Source organism: Hippocampus guttulatus, chromosome 2 (assembly GCF_054856545.1).
Source record: "Hippocampus guttulatus isolate MCC_2025c chromosome 2, RoL_Hgut_1.0, whole genome shotgun sequence".
In the NCBI taxonomy this organism is placed as follows: domain Eukaryota; kingdom Metazoa; phylum Chordata; class Actinopteri; order Syngnathiformes; family Syngnathidae; genus Hippocampus; species Hippocampus guttulatus.
In genome coordinates, this window is record NC_141262.1 from 29,999,796 (window position 1) to 30,010,789 (window position 10,994).

General features: G+C 44.4%; 1 long non-coding RNA gene across 1 annotated transcript; it reads right to left on the minus strand.

Moving 5' to 3' along the window:
- Nucleotides 1-1,415: 1,415 nt before the first annotated feature.
- On the minus strand, nt 1,416-9,672 carry LOC147209515 (uncharacterized). The gene is made up of 4 exons (XR_015100304.1): nt 8,898-9,672; nt 8,380-8,569; nt 8,124-8,314; nt 1,416-1,477 (listed from the first exon to the last, which is right to left on the minus strand). It is a non-coding gene; the product is annotated as an uncharacterized LOC147209515 (long non-coding RNA).
- Nucleotides 9,673-10,994: the final 1,322 nt, after the last annotated feature.

Here is a 10,994-nt window from a genome sequence, read left to right on the forward strand (position 1 = left end):
AACCGACCATGTAAAGTAAGGCGTTTTTAGCCGAAAAAAACGGCCATGCATAGTAAGGCGTTTTTTGCCCAAAAAAATGACCATGTATAGTAAGGCGTTTTTAGCCCAAAAAAACGACCATGTATATATAGTAAGGCGTTTTTAGCCCAAAAAAAAGACCATGTATAGTAAGAAGTTTTTAGCCGAAAAAAACAACCATGTATAGTAAGGCGTGTTTAGCCCCAAAAAAACGACCATGTAAGGCGTTTTTTGCCGAAAAAAACGACCATGTATAGTAAGGCGTTTTTAGTCGAAATAAAATGACCATGTATAGTAAGGCGTTTTTAGTCGAAAAAAAATGACCATGTATAGTAAGGCGTTTTTAGCCCAAAAAAACGACCATGTATAGTAAGCATTTTTGGCCGAAAAAAACGACCATGTATAGGAAGGCTTGTTTAGCCCAAAAAAAAAAAAACGACCATGTATAGTAAGGCGATTTTAGCCGAAAAAAACGATCATGTATAGTAAGGCGTTTTTAGCCGAAAAAAACGACCATGTATAGTAAGGCGTTTTTAGCCCATAAAAACGACCATGTATAGTAAGGCATTTTTGGCCGAAAAAAACCCGACCATGTAAAGTAAGGCGTTTTTAGCCGAAAAAAATGACCATGTATAGTAAGCCGTTTTTAGCCGAAAAAAAATGACCACGTATAGTAAAGCGTTTTTAGCCGAAAAAAACCACCATGTATAGTAAGGCGTTTTTAGCCGAAAAAAACCCCATGTATAGTAAGGCGTGTTTAGCCCAAAAAAAACGACCATGTGTAGTAAGGCGTTTTTAGCCCAAAAAAACCGACCATGTACAGTAAGGCGTTTTTAGCCGAAAAAAACGACCATGTATAGTAAGGCGTTTTTACCTGAAAAAAACGACCATGTGTAGTAAGGCGTTTTTAGCCCAAAAAAAACCCACCATGTAAGGCGTTTTTAGCCCAAAAAAAAAACGACCATGTTTATAGGAAGGCATTTTTGGCCGGAAAAAAAACGGTGCAAATGTTTTTTCTTGATTGGCTGTCAGCTGGGTGAGGGTGCCCCCTCCTCTCTGCCGATGGCCCGAAGACAGCCGGGGGAGTCTCCAGCACACCGCCCCGACCCCGACCCTTGTGAGGACAAGGGGATGAGAAAATGGATGGGAGAGTGGATGGACAACACCCATGCCAGCAAAAACAGGACACGCAAGCGCGACAGGCCGGAGCTGGATTTGAACCCTGGACCGCTGCGTTCGCACTCCAACTCACTAACCAGTGGGCCACGGAGCCAGCCCAGCGTCACACTCATGTATAAATGACAGCATAAAACACTTTATTTATTTTATTTTATTTTTTAAATAAAAAACATAAAAGATCAACACAACACATTAAAAGTCATGATACTCTTAATTCTCTCTGTGTTGTCATTTTTTGCTCTTGTGCAGCTTTCTTGGCTTCGATCTTCTCCACCAGTTCCTGTCGGAGAAAGGGGATATGTCATCTGACCATCTCAATCACAACAGGACATTTCTACCAATTCAAGTGGAAGGGTTGTTGTCATTGGGTGCAAAAGTTTGGCACCCTTTTGTGACTGAAATGTCCTCAGCCATCTAAGTCACAACAGGACATTTGCGTTTTTGGCCAAAAAAACCCCGACCATGCATAGAAAGGCGTTTTTAGCCGAAAAAAACTACCATGGATAGTAAGGCGTTTTTAGCCGAAAAAAAACGACCATGTATAATAAGGCGTTTTTAACCAAAAAAAACGAACATTTATAGCACGGCGTTTTTAGCCGAAAAAAACCCGACCATGTAAGGCGTTTTTACCTCAAAAAAACGACCAGGTATAGGAAGGCGATTTTAGCCGGAAAAAACGACCATGTATAGTAAGGCATTTTTAGCCCCAAAAAAACGACCATGTATAGTAAGGCGATTTTAGCCGAAAGAAACGACCATGTATAGTAAGCATTTTTGGCCGAAAAAAACGACCATGTATAATAAGTCGTTTTTAGCCCAAAAAAACGACCATGTATAGTAAGGCGTTTTTAGCCAAAAAAAACGACCATATAAGGCGTTTTTAACCGAAAAAAACGACCATGTATAGTAAGGCGTTTTTAGCCCAAAAAAACGACCATGTATAGTAAGGCATTTTTGGCCGAAAAAAACGTTTATGTATAGTAAGGCGTTTTTAGCCCAAAAAAAAACGACCATGTATAGTAAGGCATTTTTGGCCGAAAAAAAACGACCATGTATAGTAAGGCGTTTTTAGCCGGAAAAAAATGACCATGTATAGTAAGGCGTTTTTAGCCGAAAAATGTTTTTTTTTCGGCCAAAAATGTCTTACTATACATGGTCATTTTTTTTGGGCAAAAAACGCCTTACTATAGATGGTCGTTTTTTTCGTTTAAAAACACCTAACTATACATGGCCGTTTTTTTCGGCTAAAAACGCCTTACTATGCATGGTCGTTTTTTTGGGGCTAAAAACGCCTTACTATACATGGTCGTTTTTTTTGGGGCTAAAAACGCCTTACTATACATGGTCGTTTTTTGGGGGCTAAAAACGCCTTACTATACAAGGTCGTTTTTTGGGGCTAAAAACCCCTTACTATACATGGTCGTTTTTTTGGGCTAAAAACGCCTTACTATACATGGTCGTTTTTTGGGGGCTTAAAACGCCTTACTATACATGGTCGTTTTTTGGGGGCTTAAAACACCTTACTATACATGGTCATTTTTTGGGGGCTTAAAACACCTTACTATACATGGTCATTTTTTTCGGCCAAAAACACCTTACTATACATGGTCGTTTTTTTTTCGGCCAAAAATGCCTTACTATACATGGTCGTTTTTTTGGGCTAAAAATTCCTTACTATACATGGTCGTTTTTTTGGGCTAAAAATGCGTTACTATACATGGTCGTTTTTTTTTTCGGCTAAAATGCCTTACTATATATGGTCGGTTTTTTTCGGCTAAAAACGCCGTGCTATACATGGTGTTTTTTTGGCCTAAAAACGCCTTACTATACATGGTCGTTTTTTTGGGCTTAAAACGCCCTACTATACATGGTCGTTTTTTGGGGCTAAAAATGCCTGACTATACATGGTCGTTTTTTTTGGGGCTAAAAATGCCTTCTTATACATGGTCGATTTTTGGGGCTAAAAACGTCTTACTATACATAAACGTTTTTTTCGGCCAAAAATGCTTACTATACATGGTCGTTTTTTTTGGCTAAAAACGCCGTGTTATACATGGTCGTTTTTTTGGGCTAGAAACGCCTTACTATACATGGTCGTTTTTTTGGGCTAAAAACGCCTTACTATACATGGTCGTTTTTTTTTGCCAAAAATGCCTTACTATCCATGGTCGTTTTTTTTGGGCTAAAAACGCGGTGCTATACATGGTCGTTTTTTTCGGCTAAAAACACCTTACTATACATGGTCGTTTTTTTGGGCCAAAAATGCCTTACTATACATGGCCTTTTTTTTTGGGGCTTAAAACGCCTTACTATACATGGTCGTTTTTTGGGGGCTTAAAACGCCTTACTATACAAGGTCGTTTTTTGGGGCTAAAAACCCCTTACTATACATGGTCGTTTTTTTGGGCTAAAAACGCCTTACTATACATGGTCGTTATTTGGGGCTAAAAACGCCTTACTAAACATGGTCGTTTTTTTGGGCTAAAACCGCCTTACTATACATGGTCGTTTTTTTGGGGCTAAAAATTCCTTACTATACATGGTCATTTTTTTGGGCTAAAAATGGCTTGCTATACATGGTCATTTTTTGGGGCTTAAAACGCCTTACTATACATGATCGTTTTTTTGGGCTAAAAACGCCTTACTATACAAGGTCGTTTTTTGGGGCTAAAAATGCCTTACTATACATGGTCATTTTTTGGGGCTTAAAACGCCTTGCTATACATGGTCGTTTTTTTGGGCTAAAAACGCCTTACTATACATGGTCGTTTTTTTTTTCGGCCAAAAATGCCTTACTATCCATGGTCGTTTTTTTTGGGCTAAAGACACGGTGCTATACATGGTCGTTTTTTTCGACTAAAAACGCCCTACTATACATGGTAGTTTTTTTGGGCTAAAAACACCTTACTATACATGGTCGTTTTTTTGGCCAAAAATGCCTTACTATACATGGTCGGGGTTTTTTTCGGCCAAAAACGCCTTACTATACATGGCCTTTTTTTTTTTGGCTTAAAACGCCTTACTATATATACATGGTCGTTTTTTTCGGCTAAAAACACGTAACTATACATGGTCATTTTTTTTCGGCTAAAAACGCCTTACTATACATGGTCGTTTTTTTGGGCTAAAAACGCCTTACTATACATGGTCGTTTTTTTTTTCGGCCAAAAACGCCTTACTATACATGGCCTTTTTTTTTTGGCTTAAAACGCCTTACTATAAATGGTCGTTTTTTTCGGCTAAAAACACGTAACTATACATGGTCGTTTTTTTCGGCTAAAAACGCCTTACTGTACATGGTCATTTTTTTTCGGCTAAAAACGCCTTACTATACATGGTCGTTTTTTTGGGCTAAAAACGCCTTACTATACATGGTCGTTTTTTTGGGCTAAAAACGCCTTACTATACATGGTCGTTTTTTTTTTGCCAAAAATGCCTTACTATCCATGGTCGTTTTTTTTGGGCTAAAAACACGGTGCTATACATGGTCGTTTTTTTCGGCTAAAAACGCCCTACTATACATGGTCGTTTTTTTGGGCTAAAAACACCTTACTATACATGGTCGTTTTTTTGGCCAAAAATGCCTTACTATACATGGTCGTTTTTTTTTTCGGCCAAAAACGCCTTACTATACATGGCCTTTTTTTTTTGGCTTAAAACGCCTTATTATACATGGTCGTTTTTTTTCGGCTAAAAACACGTAACTATACATGGTCGTTTTTTTCGGCTAAAAACGCCTTACTGTACATGGTCATTTTTTTTCGGCTAAAAACGCCTTACTATACATGGTCGTTTTTTTGGGCTAAAAACGCCTTACTATACATGGTCGTTTTTTTGGGCTAAAAATGCCTTACTATACATGGTCGGTTTTTTTGGCACAAAATGCCTTACTATACATGGTCGTTTTTTTGGGCTGAAAACGCCTTACTATACATGGTCGGTTTTTTTCGGCTAAAAACACCTTACTATACATGATCGTTTTTTTGGGCTACAAACGCCTTACTATACATGGTCGTTTTTTTTGGCCCAAAATGCCTTACTATATATGGTCGTTTTTTTCGGCTAAAATGCCTTTCTATATATGGTCGTTTTTTTTCGGCTAAAAACGCCGTGCTATACATGGTCGTTTTGTTCGGCTAAAAACGCCTTACTATACATTCTCGGTTTTTTTGGGCTAAAAACACCTTACTATACATGGTCGTTTTTTTGGGGCAAAAAATCCCTTACTATACATGGTCGTTTTTTTGGGCTGAAAACGCCTTACTATACATGGTCGTTTTTTTGGGCTAAAAATACCTTACTATACATGGTCATTTTTTTGGGCTAAAAATGCCTTACTATACATGGTCGGTTTTTTGGGCCCAAAATGCCTTACTATATATGGTCGTTTTTTTTCGGCTAAAATGCCTTACTATATATGGTCGTTTTTTTTCGGCTAAAAAAGCCATGGTCGTTTTTTGGGCTAAAAACACCTTACTATACATGGTCGTTTTTTTTTTGCCAAAAATGCCTTACATGGTCCTTTTTTTTTTCGGCCAAAAACGCCTTACTATACATGGTCGTTTTTTTGGGCTGAAAACGCCTTACTATACATGGTCGTTTTTTTCGGCTAAAAACACCTAACTATACATGGTCGTTTTTTTGGGCTAAAAATACCTTACTATACATGGTCGGGGGTTTTTTTGCCAAAAATGCCTTACTATACATGGTCCTTTTTTTTCCGGCCAAAAACGCCTTACTATACATGGTCGTTTTTTTTGGGCTGAAAACGCCTTACTATACATGGTCGTTTTTTTCGGCTAAAAACGCCTTACTATACATGGTCGTTTTTTTCGGCTAAAAATACCTTACTATACATGGTCATTTTTTTGGGCTAAAAATGCCTTACTATACATGGTCGGTTTTTTGGGCCCAAAATGCCTTACTATATATGGTCGTTTTTTTTCGGCTAAAATGCCTTACTATATATGGTCGTTTTTTTTCGGCTAAAAAAGCCATGGTCGTTTTTTGGGCTAAAAACACCTTACTATACATGGTCGTTTTTTTTTTGCCAAAAATGCCTTACATGGTCCTTTTTTTTTTCGGCCAAAAACGCCTTACTATACATGGTCGTTTTTTTGGGCTGAAAACGCCTTACTATACATGGTCGTTTTTTTCGGCTAAAAACACCTAACTATACATGGTCGTTTTTTTTGGGCTAAAAATACCTTACTATACATGGTCGGGTTTTTTTTTGCCAAAAATGCCTTACTATACATGGTCCTTTTTTTTCCGGCCAAAAACGCCTTACTATACATGGTCGTTTTTTTTGGGCTGAAAACGCCTTACTATACATGGTCGTTTTTTTCGGCTAAAAACGCCTTACTATACATGGTCGTTTTTTTCGGCTAAAAACACCTTACTATACATGGTCGCTTTTTTTTTTTGCCAAAAATGCCTTACTATACATGGTCCTTTTTTTTTGGCCAAAAACGCCTAAAACGCCATGGTCGTTTTTTTTGGGCTGAAAACACCTAACTATACATGGTCGTTTTTTTGGGCTAAAAATACCTTACTATATACATGGTTGTTTTTTGGGGGGGTAAAAATGCCTTACTATACATGGTCGTTTTTGGGGCTAAAAATGCCTTCTATACATGGTCGTTTTTGGGGCTAAAAATGCCTTCTATACATGGTCGTTTTTTGGGGCTAAAAACGCCTTACTATACATGGTCTGTCTTCATGAGCAGACCTCGACGAAGCAGCTATGACCTGTACACGCATACACATACACATACACTCTCTGAGCTCATCCGCCCCTACACACCTGCCCGGCGCCTCAGGTCTGTGGACCAGACCTTATTAGAAGTACCAAGAACTAAACTGAGGCTCAGAGGGGATCGAGCCTTTTCTGTTGCTGGTCCCTCTCTCTGGAATGACCTCCCACTGAACATTCGGCAAGCCTCCTCGCTGCCCATCTTCAAAACCCTCCTCAAAACTCACTTGTATTCTTTGGCATTCGACTCAGCATGACTTAGATTTGTTCTTGGTTTTACTGTTTGGTGCTTTCTACCGCCTTTATTACCGATTTGTCTTACTGTTTATTGTGCATGTTAAATTGCTCCATGTACAGCACTTTGTATGCAGCGATGGCTGTTTGAAAGTGCTCTATAAATACTGTTGACTTGACTTGACTTGACTTGACATACACAACTGGACAACCACACACGCATACACATCCTTATTATCACCGTCTTCATCGCTCCGATTCTTTTCCCCCGTGACGTGGTTGGACTTGCAGAGCGCACGTGTCCGTGCAGCTGGTCAGGAATGCCGCGTCGCGGTCACCCCCCTCCCCCCCCCTTCCCATTCATCCTCCCCCTTATTACATGTTATGTCTTGTGACTTGTTGTAACTGTCATATGCTTATTTATGTGCTAGGGTCTTTTTATCCTGGACTTAAATTATCCTCAGAAGAGGATAGTTCGAGCGTGGGTTTTTTTCCCTCTCCCTACCCAGCGTTTTCCTTTCTGAATTCTGACTGTAATTTCCCCATTGCGGGACAAATAAAGGGATATCTTATCTTATGGTCGTTTTTTTTCGGCCCAAAATGCCTTACGATATATGGTCGTTTTTTGGGCTAAAAACGCCTTACTATCCATGGTCGTTTTTTTTCGGCTAAAAACGCCTTACTATACATGGTCATTTTTTTCGGCTAAATACTTCTTACTATACATGGTCTTTTTTTTTTTTTTTTTGCCAAAAATGCCTTACTATACCTGGTCGTTTTTTTGGGCTAAAAACACCACTCTTTAAACGTTGTACTGACGGTCAGCGACAGCCCCGCCCCTCTTAAAGCGCCGAATAAAGTTATCAACGTGGGTTTCCCTTGATGGATTTGGTTTCATTTCTTTGTGATTTTTGCGGTCCTCTGGCGCACTTTATACCTGTGGACGAAGGATTAGGGGCTCTGATCCCTCATTGTATTCGATGACCGGCACCCCGAGGCCAAGGCGTGTGCCAGCGCGTGCGCCGCTGGCTTTTTGTCGATGTCACACGATGATGTCACACGTGAAGCTGACGATGACGACGACCGAGGCCGCGATGATCGCGACGGGCCACCGGGACGGCGCCAACACTGAAGAGGAAAGTCGCAATGAGCGCAATGAATACTTTTCACTTGAAATGAACGAATGATTTCACCCGCTGTGTGTTTCTCGATTCGTCTTCGTGCCGGCACGCCATTGCTCCTTCGGCCGTTCATTGGTCGATGAAGGTACCGATCCGCCGGGATTGACGGCCCGGTGTTCCTCACCCGCTGGCGCAAATCGTCCCTCGATTGTTCATTCCTTCCTTTTCCCCACAAACACGTTCAGCAATTTGAGGACATCCTCTGCAAAACAAAAAAAACAAAAGAACGCTGTCCCCTTCATCCAAACGTGACCGCCAAGGACCGCGTGAGGCGAAAGCGCGCGCGCTCTGACGGCTGACCTTTATTCACATTCATGTTTTCCCTCCCCGGACCGAGGAGGAGGAAGGGGGCTCCTCTCCCTCCTCGTCCTCCCGTGAAGCGTCACCGCGGGGTTAATGTAAGTCATGTATCTCATTACACACGCGCGCAGTCGCGGCCGCGCGTGCGCGCGCCAGCCGCCTCGCCGCTTCCCCGGGGGACTTTTCCGTCGGAAGGAAAAATCAAAAAATGTGGAGAAAGCTTTTCTCACGGTGGAGCCGTCCAGCACATCTGCGGCTCATCTGACCGAACCGAGGCCGGCCCACGAAACGCCGGTCAACGGCTCTCGCGGGCCTCGCCGTCCGAGGTCGCCTCCTCCTCCTCCTGCTGGACCTCCTGCGGTGAAGGCAAGAGAAAAAAAGCGATCGACAAGAAAGAAGGCGTCGCCGGGACGAGCGTGCGCGCAACCCTTCAGTCGAGCCGCCGGGGGGGGGGCCTTCCGCCATGTCCCGACGGGAAGTAGGAGCGCCGTCTCGCAAACTGTCGCCGCGGCGACCGAAGCTTGTCAAGCGGCATCGCCGAACATCGGCCCGTCCTACGCGAAACAGGACACGCGAGTGCCACGTGACGCTCAACGTCGAAAAGTGTCTTCAAGACGTCGGCCGACGCTCAAGCTGTCACGCAACGCCGCCGAACGCGTGACATGAAAGACGAGGCGGACGGTGCTCAAGAAGTTGCGGTGCTCGAAATGCCGGGCGATGGTCAAGAAGCGAGCCGCCGCAATTCCACACGCCGCCTGCAACGCGTCCGACTCGCGAGCGAAGCTTGCGTGCGCTTTGTGGCTTTTCTGGACGCGCCCCGGAAGCTCGAGGAATGCTCGGCGAGGGCCACGCGAGCGCTGCCGCGTGTTTGCCGATTTGATTCCGGATTAGCCCCCCCCCACCGGCTCAGGATGTTCACCGTAGCTCGGCCGCCAGCGAGGCGACGAACAGACGCCATTGACCTGCGGCCCGGGCTGCTAAATCCCTCGCCCTAATTAAGAGATCCCTTCTCAGCATTTCGGCCAAAGAACCCCTTTGGCCCCATGCGCCCCCTCCTTTTCCCCATCCTGAGAAAAAAAATAGGACATGAAATCAATGAGTCGGGGAGGGGGGGGGGGGGGGCGCGCTCAGGTACGGGATGGCAGGCGGGCCCGGAGGAGTTGGCGCGGGCCAGCGGCGGCTTGCTAACGCCGGCAAGCGGCCGGCGGATAAATCCGTCAACGCTAATAGGCTCCGTTGCGATTCGCTGAAGTCTGGCTGCAGGCTCCGCCCCCTCCGGGCGCATAAATAAATCATCTGGCCGGCTTTGCCTGCATGAGAGGACAAGAAAAAAGTTGCGGTTGTTGTTGTTGATTTCGCCGCCGCCGGCCGGCGTGCAGAAAAGTCCGCAATTTATTCATCATTCATCGGCGCGTCGGTCTCGTCGGGACCGCGTTCCGCTTTGTGGGACTCGACTCGCCGCATTCGGGTATGGTTTTGCTTCTTTCTCTTCTTTGGCCGGCGTTCCGACATCAAATATTTACAAACACGCTGGCGCCAACCTGGGGCCGATTGCTCGCGAGCGCTCCCGCCTCGGACCCCCGCCCCAAACTGGAAACGAATCGGCGCTGCGGCTGACAGCCTTGCGATTCCACCCTCCCTCCCCCCAAAAAAATCAATCAATCAATCGACAAAAAACGATGCGGACCAGCTGTACTGACGAGAACTCGGACAGACTATCTGAATCAGGAAGTAGATCGCATGACACTCGGCACGTTCTGAAGAGGTCACACAAATGCGAAACAGGTCGGCGGAGAGGAAACGTGCCGCCTGATTGTCGGCCGTGGAGCCCGAAAAGCAAGCAGGACGGAGGAGCGGCTTGTGCTTGAAGAAACACATCAAAGTCGATCCAAAACAAAGTCCGAAAAAGCAAACAAATCCAAAGTATCAAACAAAAAGCATGACGGAGGCTCAAAAGTCATCGTAACAAAAACATGAGCTGCACAACAAACGTGACGGGAAGCAACCAAGGATGACCCGACCCCGAGCGGCAATGCCGGGAGACCTTTGAAAGCATCGTGACAGAACAAGCAACAGGTGAGCGGCTGCAGGGAATGCCCGACAGCGCCACCTGTCGGTCACAAATCGAAACAGGAGTGGGCAGATGGCGTCACGTGCCACCCGTGTTTTTGTTTCGCCCCAATGTGGATGCGCTGCGCTTTCACTTTTTGTTCTGACAGGGACCAAAAAGTGGCCCGCGCCGTTGGCCGTCGCCAGCCGACAGTCGGGCCCCGCCTGACCCGAGCGCCGAGGTTGGAACGTCGCAGCGCAGACGCCTCTTTTCCAGC